At 43.0% G+C, this 15,900-nt stretch overlaps 1 protein-coding gene across 4 annotated transcripts in view; it reads right to left on the reverse strand.

Moving 5' to 3' along the window:
* The window catches only part of LOC311141297 (solute carrier family 23 member 2-like), a 72,945-nt gene extending 62,331 nt beyond the window's left edge, over window positions 1–10,614 (reverse strand). For 2 of the 4 annotated variants that reach the window (XM_084176591.1, XM_084176589.1), the window contains exon 1: window positions 10,301–10,614. The gene's annotated coding sequence lies outside the window, so the exon portion shown is untranslated. The remainder of the gene's footprint in view (window positions 1–10,300) is intronic. The other 2 variants (XM_084176590.1, XM_084176592.1) reach the window with 2 other exon arrangements.
* Between the last annotated feature and the right edge of the window lie 5,286 nt (window positions 10,615–15,900).

A 15,900-nucleotide genomic window follows, 5' to 3' on the forward strand; every position in this document is an offset into this window, starting at 1 on the left:
CTTCCCTCCCAACCGAAAGAAAAATGGCATGCACTATATAGTAGCATGCATTAACCCGACACTAGCAGGAAGCTAAAGTTTTAGCTGAAGGAAACAATAGGTTGTGGATAGAATTACTATAGACCCAGCCACATCACCCACATCAAGTTTGTACCCAGGAAAGACACATTTTGTTCTTTGCTATTGCAAAGAAAAAGAAGCAGCCATATTGTGTTAATTTATTTAACTTAAAACAGGTATTGGGATATAAGCATTGATCCCTTTCTGTACTCCAATGTATTTCTCTTTCAAAAAGGTGACGATCCAACATGTTTCATCCACAAGGTAGTAAAAAAGTTGGATAGTTGAATGATTTTGGTGAACATTTGTAAATCATTTAATGGAATGAAATCCTGTTCCCTTTGATACATCTTTGTTATGTAATATGCTCCACAGTTTTCTATAATGACACTGGGCCATATATTAATGGAGGTCGTTATACAGAAGGGGACAGCGCCTACAGAATGTATGCCTACAGAACATCCCGCTCCCCCCTGCGCGCACACGCGCCACGTCTATTTCTATAGGCACAAGCACTGTTCATGACACACAGTTCACATCCCCCTTGTTGGTGGAGAGAATTTAGCAGGTTTAAAACGTATTTCCTGCAATTCTACACATTTTCTCATTGGGTGCAAAGAACATTTTGCAGTCGTAAAGCACATTTTCTTGCAATTCTATACATTTTGCAATGTCTAATTAATTCATGAGATATTTGAGAGACGACATTTTTTTAAATAAATGTATAAATACAGTGGGGAAAAAAAGTATTTAGTCAGCCACCAATTGTGCAAGTTCTCCCACTTAAAAAGATGAGAGAGGCCTGTAATTTTCATCATAGGTACACGTCAACTATGACAGACAAATTGAGAAGAAAAGAATCCAGAAAATCACATTGTATGATTTTTAATGAATTTATTTGCAAATTATGGTGGAAAATAAGTATTTGGTCACCTACAAACAAGCAAGATTTCTGGCTCTCACAGACCTGTAACTACTTCTTTAAGAGGCTCCTCTGTCCTCCACTCGTTACCTGTATTAATGGCACCTGTTTGAACTTGTTATCAGTATAAAAGACACCTGTCCACAACCTCAAACAGTCACACTCCAAACTCCGCTATGGCCAAGACCAAAGAGCTGTCAAAGGACACCAGAAACAAAATTGTAGACCTGCACCAGGCTGGGAAGACTGAATCTGCAATAGGTAAGCAGCTTGGTTTGAAGAAATCAACTGTGGGAGCAATTATTAGGAAATGGAAGACATACAAGACCACTGATAATCTCCCTCGATCTGGGGTCAAAATGATCACAAGAACGGTGAGCAAAAATCCCAGAACCACACGGGAGGACCTAGTGAATGACCTGCAGAGAGCTGGGACCAAAGTAACAAAGCCTACCATCAGTAACACACTACGCCGCCAGGGACTCAAATCCTGCAGTGCCAGACGTGTCCCCCTGCTTAAGCCAGTACATGTCCAGGCCCGTCTGAAGTTTGCTAGAGTGCATTTGGATGATCCAGAAGAGGATTGGGAGAATGTCATATGGTCAGATGAAACCAAAATATAACTTTTTGGTAAAAACTCAACTCGTCGTGTTTGGAGGACAAAGAATGCTGAGTTGCATCCAAAGAACACCATACCTACTGTGAAGCATGGGGGTGGAAACATCATGCTTTGGGGCTGTTTTTCTGCAAAGGGACCAGGACGACTGATCCGTGTAAAGGAAAGAATGAATGGGGCCATGTATCGTGAGATTTTGAGTGAAAACCTCCTTCCATCAGCAAGGGCATTGAAGATGAAACGTGGCTGGGTCTTTCAGCATGACAATGATCCCAAACACACCGCCCGGGCAACGAAGGAGTGGCTTCGTAAGAAGCATTTCAAGGTCCTGGAGTGGCCTAGCCAGTCTCCAGATCTCAACCCCATAGAAAATCTTTGGAGGGAGTTGAAAGTCTGTGTTGCCCAGTGACAGCCCCAAAACATCACTGCTCTAGAGGAGATCTGCATGGAGGAATGGGCCAAAATACCAGCAACAGTGTGTGAAAACCTTGTGAAGACTTACAGAAAACGTTTGACCTGTGTCATTGCCAACAAAGGGTATATAAGAAAGTATTGAGAAACTTTTGTTATTGACCAAATACTTATTTTCCACCATAATTTGCAAATAAATTCATTAAAAATCCTACAATGTGATTTTCTGGATTTTTTTTCCTCATTTTGTCTGTCATAGTTGACGTGTACCTATGATGAAAATTACAGGCCTCTCTCATCTTTTTAAGTGGGAGAATTTGCACAATTGGTGGCTGACTAAATACTTTTTTCCCCCACTGTAGCTCTCTAAGGTATGCACGACCCCACAGTTTGGGAACCACTGGTTTAGTACATTGACAAGATTATTGTTATTTAATTTTTTTACACAGGTGTCGTAACTTGGAATACATATTCAGAAAAGTACCATCAACAATTCCGAACCATGTACAGTGGGGGAAAAAAGTATTTAGTCAGCCACCAATTGTGCAAGTTCTCCCACTTAAAAAGATGAGAGAGGCCTGTAATTTTCATCATAGGTACACGTCAACTATGACAGACAAAATGAGAAAAAAAAATCCAGAAAATCACATTGTAGGATTTTAAATGAATTTATTTGCAAATTATGGTGGAAAATAAGTATTTGGTCAATAACAAAAGTTTCTCAATACTTTGTTATATACCCTTTGTTGGCAATGACACAGGTCAAACGTTTTCTGTAAGTCTTCACAAGGTTTTCACACACTGTTGCTGGTATTTTGGCCCATTCCTCCATGCAGATCTCCTCTAGAGCAGTGATGTTTTGGGGCTGTCGCTGGGCAACACGGACTTTCAACTCCCTCCAAAGATTTTCTATGGGGTTGAGATCTGGAGACTGGCTAGGCCACTCCAGGACCTTGAAATGCTTCTTACGAAGCCACTCCTTCATTGCCCGAGCGGTGTGTTTGGGATCATTGTCATGCTGAAAGACCCAGCCACGTTTCATCTTCAATGCCCTTGCTGATGGAAGGAGGTTTTCACTCAAAATCTCATGATACATGGCCCCATTCATTCTTTCCTTTACACGGATCAGTCGTCCTGGTCCCTTTGCAGAAAAACAGCCCCAAAGCATGATGTTTCCACCCCCATGCTTCACAGTAGGTATGGTGTTCTTTGGATGCAACTCAGCATTCTTTGTCCTCCAAACACGACGAGTTGAGTTTTTACCAAAAAGTTATATTTTGGTTTCATCTGACCATATGACATTCTCCCAATCCTCTTCTGGATCATCCAAATGCACTCTAGCAAACTTCAGACGGGCCTGGACATGTACTGGCTTACGCAGGGGGACACGTCTGGCACTGCAGGATTTGAGTCCCTGGCGGCGTAGTGTGTTACTGATGGTAGGCTTTGTTACTTTGGTCCCAGCTCTTTGCAGGTCATTCACTAGGTCCCCCCGTGTGGTTCTGGGATTTTTGCTCACCGTTCTTGTGATCATTTTGACCCCACGGGGTGAGATCTTGCGTGGAGCCCCAGATCGAGGGAGATTATCAGTGGTCTTGTATGTCTTCCATTTCCTAATAATTGCTCCCACAGTTGATTTCTTCAAACCAAGCTGTTTACCTATTGCAGATTCAGTCTTCCCAGCCTGGTGCAGCTCTACAATTTTGTTTCTGGTGTCCTTTGACAGCTCTTTGGTCTTGGCCATAGTGGAGTTTGGAGTGTGACTGTTTGAGGTTGTGGACAGGTGTCTTTTATACTGATAACAAGTTCAAACAGGTGCCATTAATACAGGTAACGAGTGGAGGACAGAGGAGCCTCTTAAAGAAGAAGTTACAGGTCTGTGAGAGCCAGAAATCTTGCTTGTTTGTAGGTGACCAAATACTTATTTTCCACCATAATTTGCAAATAAATTCATTAAAAATCCTACAATGTGATTTTCTGGATTTTTTCTTCTCAATTTGTCTGTCATAGTTGATGGGTACCTATGATGAAAATTACAGGCCTCTCTCATCTTTTTAAGTGGGAGAACTTGCACAATTGGTGGCTGACTAAATACTTTTTTCCCCCCACTGTATACCATTAGCACATGCAGGGGTTGCTACATGGAATACAAGGAATGCACACCAGGTTGCTACACTATATATTATTGATTGATGTGGAGAATGTAATAATAATTGAAAAACAAGAAAATTGCTTGTTAGGCATAACATACAGCAGAGATAGCAAAGGTTGTGTGATATATTAAGTGCTTGTATGGTGTTTCTCACAGGGTATGCCAGCAAGGGGAAAAGGGGGGAATTGCAGGGGTTCTACTTTCATCATCTAAGAAATATAGCTAGTCAAGTCTTTTATCTCAGTCACTGATCTGGAGAAAGTTATACATGCTTTTATTTCCTCATGCCTAGATTACTGTAACTTTTTGTATATACCTGTCTCAGTCAGAAATCACTCCATCGTCTACAGTTAGTTCAAAGAGCTGCAGCTCGGCTTTTAACAGGCACCGGTACCCTTTTAGAATAGATTTTAAAATGTTATTAATCATGTTTAAGGCTAGGCTTGGTTTAGCCCCATCCTATATCTCAGATCTTTTATCTCACTACGAGCCAGGACAGTGATGTAATGTGAACTCAGAAATATAAGACTGACTTGTGTGGCCTGGTCTTTCAATATGTTTCTGCCATGCTTGGTTGTGATACAGTGTTCCCCAGGACGGTGAATAAAGAAACGTATTGATTGTACAGAGAAGTGCCTCACTGATCCTTCATCTTCAATAGGCAAGCCTGAATAACTGGAAACAGAGAACAGCTGGAGACAGCAATTTCCTACAGCCTCACTCGCCATGGGATGGACAGTCCTATCTTCAATAACACGCTCCTGAGGCTACCTTGCTTTACAACACATGGTCAACAAAAAGCCCATATCACTCCACAGAGACAGAGCTGGACCAGCGTGGGACAATCTAAAGAAGAATATCCTGTTGATCCCAGACCATCACTTAAAGGCAATCATAAGTTGCTACATCCATTATAAGACTTGTAAATTAATGATATGTACCCATTGATTCTTGAAGAATATTAATTAGAAATGTCTCGTGAGCTGAGTTCAACTGTCACAACCCATCAGAATCCAAAACATAAGCTTGTTTTACTCCAATGTTTGTTTACATTTACTTTGTTTACAAACACTGTAAAGCATAAAAAACATGGTTAAAACTATAATTTTGATATCAGATGGTCAGCCTTGCATCCATAGCCTCTTTTGAATTTGAGAGTGGTTACATTTCTCCAGCCCAATCCCCCGGCTTCATACCGTGGTGGGGAGTCTGCTTTGTTATTGTTTCAACTGCTGATTGCAGCTTTAACCAATAATTTATAATTTTCCCATTTCACAAACTTGCTGAACCTATCAGTATGACTACAGCCGTGAGGAGGTGGTAATATTTCATTTCACCATTCTGCAATAAATGTTCATTTTTGTTCATTTACAAATGGCAAAGTATCGAGAGATGACTGTCGTAAGCTATTTATGTTTGACTGTAAGGTGTCTAAGAGGTGCTTAAAAAGAGAGACAATATCAGCCTATCAATTGCCTCCAGTCTATGGTACATAGGTTCATCAGAAATAACTATGTCTCCACGTGATCTCTGGTGTCTGGAATGTGAGTGACTACCCTCGGCACTGTCAGTATGAAAAATGTATGCACTCACTAACTGTAAGTTGCTCTGGATAAGAGCGTCTGCTAAATGACTAACTTGACTAACGACTTACAGTTAGTACAGTGAGTGCATACATTCTTTTTTTATTTTTCATACTGGCCCCCCGTGGGAATCGAACCCACAACCCTGGTGTTGCAAACGCCATGCTCTACCAACTGAACTACATCCCTGCCGGCCATTCCCTCCCCTACCCTGGACGACGCTGGGCCAATTGTGCACCGCCCCAAGATAAGGCGGGGATTTGCCTAGCAGTGATTTATAGATGACCTGGAGCCAGTGGGTTTGGCGACGAATATGTAGTGAGGGCCAGCCAACGAGAGCGTACAGGTCACAATGGTGGGTAGTATATGGGGCTTTGGTGACAAAACGGATGGCACTGTGATAGACTACATCCAATTTGCTGAGTAGAGTGTTGGAGACCATTTTGTAAATGACATCGCCAAAGTCAAGGATCGGTAGGATTGTCAGTTTTACGAGGGCGTGTTTGGCAGCATGAGTGAAGGAGGCTTTGTTGCAAAATAGGAAGCCAATTCTAGATTTAACTTTGGATTGGAGATGCTTAATGTGAGTCTGGAAGGAGAGTTTATGGTCTAACCAGACACCTAGGTATTTGTAGTTGTCCACATATTCTTAGTTGTCCACATATTCTATGTCAGACCCGCCGAGAGTAGTGATTCTAGTCGGGCGGGCGGGTGCAAGCAGCGTTCGATTGAAGTGCATGCATTTAGTTTTACTAGCGTTTAAGAGGAGTTGGAGGCTACGGAAGGAGTGTTGTATGGCATTGAAGCTCATTTGGAGGTTTGTTAACACAGGCCAGATGTATACAAAATGGTGTCGTCTGCGTAGAGGTGGATCTGAGAGTCACCAGCAGCAAGAGCGACATCATTGATATATACAGAGAATAGAGTCGGCCCGAGAATTGAACCCTGTGGCACCCCCATAGAGACTGCCAGAGGTCCAGACAACAGGCCCTCCGATTTGACACATTGAACTCTATCTGAGAAGTAGTAGGCGAACCAGGCGAGGCAGTCATTTGAGAAACCAAGGCTATTTAATCTGCCAATAAGAATGCAGTGATTGACAGAGTCAAAAGCCTTGGCCAGGTCAATGAAGACGGCTGCACAGTACTGGGTGGTCCTCTGTAGCTCAGCTGGTAGAGCACGGCGCTTGTAACGCCAAGGTAGTGGGTTCGAACCCCGGGACCACCCATACACAAAAAAAAATGTATGCACGCATGACTGTAAGTCGCTTTGGATAAAAGCGTCTGCTAAATGGCATATTATTATTATTATATTATTACTGTCTTTTATCGATCGCGGATATACTATTGTTTAGGACCTTGAGCGTGGCTGAGGTGCACCCATGACCAGCTCGGAAACCAGATTGCATAGTGGAGAAGGTACAATGGGATTCGAAATGGTCGGTGATCTGTTTGTTAACTTGGCTTTCAAATACTTTCGAAAGGCAGGGCAGGATGGATATAGGTCTGTAACAGTTTGAATCTAGAATGTCATCCCCTTTTAAGAGGGGGATGACCGCGGCAGCTTTCCAATCTCTGGGGATCTCAGACGATACGAAAGAGAGGTTGAACAAGCTAGTAATAGGGGTTGCGACAATTTCAGCAGCTAATTTAGAAAGAAAGGGTCCAGATTGTCAAGCCCAACTGATTTGTAGGGGTCCAGATTTTGCAGCTCTTTCAGAACATCAGCTGTCTGAATTTGGGTGAAGGAGAACCGGGGGGGGCATGGGCAAGTTGTAGCGGAGGGTGCAGAACTGGTGGCCGGGGTAGGGGTAGCCAGGTGGAAAGCATGGCCAGCCGTAGCAAAATGCTTGTAGAAATTCTTGATTATCGTAGATTTATCGGTGGTGACAGTGTTTCCTAGCCTCAGTGCAGCTAGGAGGAGGTGCTCTTATTCTCCATGGACTTTACAGTGTCCCAAAACTTTTTGGAGTTAGTGCTACAGGATGCAAATTTATGTTTGAAAAAGCTAGCCTTTGCTTTCCTAACTGATTGTGTATATTAGTTCCTGACTTCCCTGAAAAGTTGCATATCGCGGGGGCTGTTCGATGCATAGGAACCAGCTGGTTATTCGCAGAGGTTATGCTTAGTGTCAATGCTGTAGGCTAACTTAGCCTTAACACTAACCTCATCCAGAACTCACTAATTCACCCAAATGAAATGTTAGTAATTGTATAATTCTATCTAATCATCATGTTCAACAAACTACTTGTGTGAAGTTTAATAAATAATTGAATGTATTACTTGTTAGTGCTAGGTTTTTCTTTATCAACACTGTACTACTGTAGGCCTTCCTACCATATCTACTTTTCAGGAGGGGCATTCTTTTCATCCCTAGAAGACGGTGAGAAGTGTCCTATACAAACGATTATGAGTTAGATTTTCAGCAGTTTAGCCAAAGTCCTTGCGTCATCAAAAAGTTTAAATAACAAAAGGTGAATGTACACTTGAATATTTACATTAAGTTAACACACATAAATGCGGTGAGTTAATCGGATCTCATGGATTTATTTGTAACATTGAGCTGGATTGGACTCCTTAGTCATCTAGTTTCCATTTAGTCCCCAGACAGTTTGCTTTTGCAACACCTATAGGCCTACTTTTATGAATGTAAGATTTATTTTCTTGATTAATTGTAGACATTCTAACACAGTAGCCTCCCCTACTCATTGACCAGTGGTTGTTAAAATAACAGGTAGGCCTATTATTATTAGGCTATTAATAGGAAAATGAGTGTCTTGAGGGTAGCGCCCTGATGGTGCTCCTGACGACAGCCTCTAAAAACTTCCACTGGGGAGGGCCTGCAGCTTGGCGAACCCCAGCAGATCCCATCAGCCGCTGCCAGCTACAAAAGCCAGCAATGCCCGCCACGATCCAGCCAGTCCCGCCAGGGATCCAGCCTGTGTGTGTGTGTGTCCAAGAAAAAAAGCTAGTCAGCTGGAATGGTAGCCTATTGCTCTATGTCAGCCATTATAGTCTGCTTGGCAGTGTGGAGAAGACGATACTTTCAGGCCAATTATCCATAACAGTGCCCCAAACATCTGAAAAATCTAACTGTGGTATATTTGAATCCCATGTTGGCCTATTATTATGTAATTGGTTATTCATTTGTGTTTGTTTTAGGGAGTGACACTGGTGTCCTGAATCTAATATTAGTAGTAGGGCTAAGTAATAGGCCTATCGTCTCATGTTGTCCACAAATTTGTTTAGTGAGCATTTCTCCTTTGCCAAGATAATCCATCCAGCTGACAGGTGTGGCATATCAAGAAGCTGATTAAAAAGCATGATCATTACACAGGTGTACATTGTGCTGGGGATAATAATAGGCCACTAAAAATGTAAAGCTTTGTCACAACACAATGCCACAGATGTCTCAAGTTTTGAGGTAGCGTGCAATTGGCATGCTGACTGCAAGAATGTCCACTAGAGCTGTTATCATAGAATTTAATGTTAATTTCTCTAACATAAGTCACCTCCAACGTCATTTTAGAGAATATGGCAGTACGTCCAACTGGCCTCACAACCGCAGACCATGTGTAACCACGGCAGCCCAGGACCTCCACATCCGGCTTCTTCACCTGCGGGTTCGTCTGAGACCAGCCACTCGGGCAGCTAATGAAACTGAAGAGAATTTCGGTCTGTAATAATGCCCTTTTGTGGGGAAAAAATAATTCTGATTGTCTGGACCTGGCTCCCCAGTGGGTGGAAATCAGTCAATTGAAATAAATTGATTAGGCCCTAATCTATGGATTTCATATGACTGGGCTGTGGCGCAGCCATGGGTGGGCCTGGCATGGGAGCCAGGCCCACCCACTGGGGAGCCAGGCCCACCCATGGCTGCGCCTCTGCCCAGTCATATGAAATCCATAGATTAAGGCCTAAGCAATTTATTTCAATTGACTGATTTCCTTATGAACTGTAACTCAGTAAAATCGGTGAAATTGTTGCATGTTGCATTTATATTTTTGTTCATTATAGTTCAGATGTTTTCAAATGTGTCATATCATAGCCTTCTGCAGACATCTTTGAATCATCATTCAGAGTAGATATTGAACAGAGTTTTTTGGAAAACTTGGTCACATAAACTGAGGGACATTTTACTGTCATTCTGTTACAAAACTTTACATCTGCACTCTTTAAGTATATGTGTTGTTTTCTGTGGACATTTTTGAAAGTAGTCTTTGTGCATAGAGTTGTATGGTTTGTTTGACTTTGTAAAAAATCAGTCTCAGCGTCATTCTGATACCATGGAATTGCCCATATGCTAATCAATATAACGCAATGCCTCCTACTATACCACTGCGCATCTCTTATCATTAAATGATGAGGCCCTCTGCATTGCTATAGACATGATCCTTCTGCTCCCTCCGCGTTTGCTGTTGGTCCATCCTCGGATGGTGTCTCTCTCTCTCTCTCTGTCACACTGTAGCTAGCTATGCCGTCATAATCATCATCACGAGAATGATGCAAATACGGCTAGTGAGCACCAAACAGCTGGCTCCCCAGGTAAAGACTCACCTGTTCTGGGGAAGGAGAATCGGCAGGACCCGTTTCCCTTCAGGAAACCGTGACGGTGGTGGTGAGGTAAGTTGGTTAGGGGTGATACAGCCAAAGGTAGGCTAAACCCGAACAACAACCTTCAAATGAAGCCGAAAGGAGCGTTAGATGTGTGTTGGTCCAGTTCTTAGTAGGTAGGAAATACCTCTTCTTGCAGTCTACCGTACCAGTGTATGTGGCTGTCAGATAGCAATGTCTATATATACAGAAAGACTGTGTATTATGTAGTCTACAGATAGACACCGGGTTGACTGGACACAAAATCGCGCATGCTCAAATAGGCCCTGACGTCAGGCCCTTCCTCTTGGTGCTTACTGCCACATTCAAGACAACCAGGAACTGGGAACTCGAAAATCTCCGACTTGCGACTTTAGCGCGTTCAAGACAACTGGGAATTCGGAATAAAACGAGGTCAAATCAGGACGTCAGTGATCTTCAGGTCGGATAGTCGGACCTCTAGAAATATACCCGAGTTTCTGACTTGGAATTCCGAGTTGGCTGACCGTTCAAAACTATTTTTCCCAGTCGGAGCTAGTTTTTTTTCCGAGTTCCCAGTTGTCTTGAACACACTGAATTCGGAAGTCGGAGATTTCCGAGTTCCCAGTTGTTGAACGCGGCAAAAGTCGGTGTGTTCTTGGCACGCTGGTTCCATAAACCTACCCATCCTCCTCTCAATTTCTCTCCTCCTCCCATCTCCCTCTCTTTCTCCGCGCTCTCCGATTCGCTAAGCTTATCTCCGTTTTTATTAACAAAAAATGGCGTCTTCCACTTTCTCCCTGGTTCTGTGGATATTTACACCGTTCCATACTCACATCTAGTGGTCTTCTAAGCGTATCGCAGCAACATAACCTATTTGCTATTTTAAAGTCAGTTACTGCTCGCAGTGCTTCAGGACCCATGCTCAACAAACAAAGGCATGCTGCCCAAATATATAACCCAAATAATTAAATATCCAAAACAAGACCAAGAGGGGGGAGGAAGATATTAATGGTTTAAAGTAGGCCTTCTAAAAAAAAACTGTCTCCAGATTGCATTGTGGACTGAAGCACTGTAATATTGTGCAATCATCTTACTGTTGAAATGTGAACTGGGCCAATATTAACCAGTTTCCTAATAGTTCAATTTCTCTATATATGTGTGTGTGTGTGTGTGTGTGTGTGTGTGTGTGTGTGTGTGTGTGTGTGTGTGTGTGTGTGTGTGTCTGCCTGCCTGCCTGCCTGCCTGCCTGCCTGTATAGCAGCAGGAATATGTTTTGAATAGGGGGTGCTGAGTGCAGGGGCGTGGCAATAGGCCTAGCTGATTATTGAGTTGCCCTTTGATTGTTTATTTTGATCAATTCCCTATTACATACAGTATATCACCAGTAGTAAATGTACCGTTAATCCTCATAATTTGGTTACATTAATTTCTGGTAGCCCTTTCCTGCAGTCAAATTACCAAATCTCCCTCTAGTGGCCTCATGGGTGGAATGTTATTCATATCTTTCATAATTGTATAATTAATAAACTTTTTAAAAAATTACGCTGAAAATCCGGTGTTTCTATGTGAAATGGTTTTGTTATATTTCAGTCTTCTGTGATGTATATAAAGTGTAATATAAGTTTGAGGTCTTATCTAGAATACTACCAGATTTTTTCCAATCAGACATGGTATTCAGCCTGGCGACCCTCCAATTGCAGGCCCACATCGTTAACCTAGGCTATCCTACTAAATCTCACCCTTCCATTTCACGATGTGAAAGTCCAACTTCCTCATAGTGGTGTTCTTCATCGGCATCAAGTGGTGATATTCTCATGTAATGCAACAATATCACATCTCATCACATTCCATCTGGTCTCATCTCGTCATTACATTACTCTGGTCATCTTCAATTCCCTTCCACCATCATAAGCAATAACCATGTTATTTTATCACCGCCGTTTTCCAACACAGATAAATAACAACAATAAAACTCACAGCAACTAAACCAATGATCTATTTGAAAGCTAAAGCAGATACCTAACAGATCAGGCAGTCAACTGAAAGACCAACAGAGGAATATATACAGCAGTCTGGCAAATCAATCTCCATCCAGAAACAAAGTCATATTTGGGCCCGTATTTATCAAACGTCTCAGAGTAGAAGTACTGATCTAGGATCAGTTTAGCCTTTTAGACAATAATGAATAAGATTACATGTACAGCAGGGACCTGATCTACTCTTTATGTAGTTTATTATTGGCCCTGTAGTGTAAGATCTGCTACAGTATGTCATCTACTCAATTAACTATGTAAAGTGCTTCATTTTTCATTGGCCAAAGTGGCTGTGTCCTCCTGACCTGCTATGGCCTGGCTATTGGCTAATCCCCAATCAGCCTTTACCCTACCAGCACTTGCCACTGACGCATACAACAGGGACTGAGATCAGACATGGCAGACATACACCACCTCTCTCTCAGTGCTCTCTTTGGTGGTTAAATAAGCATGTGAGATAAAGTACACCACATGACTATGACTACAGGTATGTAAGGTAAAGGCTTAAGTAGGCCTGTAGTATTCTAGAACTTGAATCTTAATGTGTGTGTGTGCACGTGTGGTGTAAGGGAGCTGAGACCTGGGGATTTGGGACAGTAGAATCAGGAGTCACGTGTTTGTGAAGGTGTTTGGCAGGAGGAGTAGCACTACAGATGCTAAAGCCTGGATTTACATCATGTTCCACTTGGCAACACACACACACGTTCTAGAGCTCATGCACACGCACGTACACTTTCTAACGCTCACATACACACGCACATGCACACACACACACACACTCTTCCTTGAAACTACTTGCCGCAGTGGTGTAAAACTCATTCCAATAGAGGGCTGAGTGTCTGCTGGTTTTTGGTTTTTCTTTTCAATTAAGACCTAGACAACCAGGTGAAGGGAGTTCTTTTCTAATTAGTGACTGTGACAGAGAAGTCCGTCACTGGCCGCGGGCAGCATTTGGTAAGCTGTAAAAGGGCTACCATGGTTGGGTGTGGTTCTGGTCCCACAACTGCTCCTTCAGTCGGCTGGTCTTTTATGGCTGTATCTGGTGTTTCTATTGGCAGCTCAGGCGGTTCTGGTTCTGGTTGGCCCATTGGTCGGGCTCCTAGTTTCTCATAATTGACCTCTTCTTCACCGGATGATTCCATGGTATTCCACCCCGTTTCAATTTTAGGTACCTTTTCTGACAGTTGATGCTGTTGCTGAGAACACAACCCTATACGCGTTCCTTTACGTCTCTTTTTGGAATTCACTGATTTGCAGTGCGCCATCCCACCGCTGACACCATCTGTCGCGTAGAATAGGCCAGAAGTACCTCCTCAATTTGGGGTAATGGAGAAGCTACCTTTTGAGATGATTTTGGGGAGGGATGTGCCTGTACTCTCTGATCTGTTGGGAAATGTGGGGGGTCAGCTATACGAGCAGTCAGTTTGCCAGTCTGATGTTCATGTGTCATGCTCAGTTGTCACTTGTGCCCAGGCCAAAGCTGGTTTACCACCTGTGCCTGACTTCTGTGATAGTCTGTGCGAGGGGGGAACCAAAGGGCCCAGAAAGTCACGCCGCCAGCTGCGTCTTGAGAAGTATGTGGGGGCCCCTGTACCTGTTGCTGATGTGTCTGGGTTAGAGGTGCAATGGGATGTTCCCCAAAATGTTGCTACACTTCAAAAGTATGATGCAACCTTGAAACTGTTGTTTGACAAGGCCTTAGCTGGGGACAGCCAATCTTCATGTGGGGGGATTTCGTAGACAACCACATACTCTACCTTGGGTCAGAAGCAGAGAGCAAGAAGTTAGTGGTGCCGTCTAGTTGTAGACCACTTGTTCTCAACCTTGCACATACAGTTCCATGGACAGGCCATCAATGGCAACATAAGACCTACCTCAGGCTCCCGTTTCTTTTGGCCCTCCATGTATAATGATGTGCAAACATACTGCAAAACATGCCCCACATGCTGTTGATGGGGCAGCACTGTTTAGCTGTCCCCATAATGTATACTTTTGGTGGCAGTACTGTTTTTCTTCCGGAATCACTATGTAAATAAACACCCTTGCACAGAAGTACTTTTGCGGCTCCGCCATCATTTTATTTAGTAGAGGTTAGGTTTTCCAGTTAAGCCTTCTGGCCTATTCTACGCGACAGTGACCTTAATTCATCAATCAAGTACAAGGATGGAGCGAAACCCGCAGACTCTCGGCCTCCGTGGAATGAGTTTGACACATGACTTAAAAGTATAGTGTTTCCTGCTACTTTTAGTACCCCTGAAATGTCACAACCATCTATCAAAACAGTTTGAGAGGTGTACCTTCTCAGTCAGTTCCTCCCTCATACACTTTCTGATGATACAGTCCTGAGATTTCTGATGACATCACTGAGAGATGACATTCCACGGATACTGAAGTGATCGACACATACAACCTAGGAATCCTGGGAATTCTCAATGAGGCAGTTTGGAATTCAAATGAGTTATGAGTTAAGAATTACCATCATGTTTGTACTGGTCATTCTAGTCTTTCTGCTTCAAAACAGGCCCTCCTTCAAACGGTAAATAGTTATAACACAACATTGTTTTCTCATGGAGAGAGCGGCTCACATGGAGCGTGTGTGTGTGTATGAGTTCTAGGCCAGGCACCAGGGCTTTGCCATGCTGTCTGTGTATGCTTTAGTTCCATGGTTTGGTCTCTAGTCTGTTTCATTCATTCATGCCACACCGCACAAACAAACACGTGCACTCTCTCACACACACACACACACACACACACACACACACACACACACACACACACACACACACACACACACACACACACACACACACACACACACACACACACACACACACACACACACACACACACACACACACACACACACACACACACACACACACACACACACACACACACGTGAACAGAACTAATCTGCTCCAGGCCAGGTCACATGAGCTATGTTGTTATGGCAAAGACAGAGAAAACCTCTGTTACAACACTCTACCTCTGAGACAATGTGATTTCCTAGAACAGGTCCACAGGGTACAATACTGTAAATAGGGCCTGGGGCCTAGGGGCTGTGGTGGTTAGGGCTTAGGTGTAGGGGTATGAGAGAATGGGGTGGGGCTGGGTGTTTTTTTTTCTCCAGTCTTAGCAGTCAAAGTGTTACAGTTATAAAGGGTTATAGTATGACCATTATTTACCATGGTATTACTATATCAGGATTATGATATAGTTTTGCCATCCCATAATTGTCCTTGGTTTCAATGAGAAGAATGGGGATGTAATAATACTTTCTGCCACAGGAACACTGTTCCCTCATTCACTACTGTATATATCTGTACAACAACAACAACAACAACACATATCTTATCAGGGCTTAGGATAGGAAATAACAGTGATGTCATCAGTAGGGGCCAGTGCTCAGACCTCAGATGATGACATCATAGATGTCCCAAATGGACCCTATTCCCTTTATAGTACACTACTTTTGAGAGGGAATAGGGTGCCATTTTGGGACATTAACAAAACAAAATATCTGATGAACGATTGAGAAGAGGGATTATG

This window comes from Coregonus lavaretus, assembly GCF_964263955.1.
Source record: "Coregonus lavaretus genome assembly, chromosome: 14".
NCBI lineage: Eukaryota > Metazoa > Chordata > Actinopteri > Salmoniformes > Salmonidae > Coregonus > Coregonus lavaretus.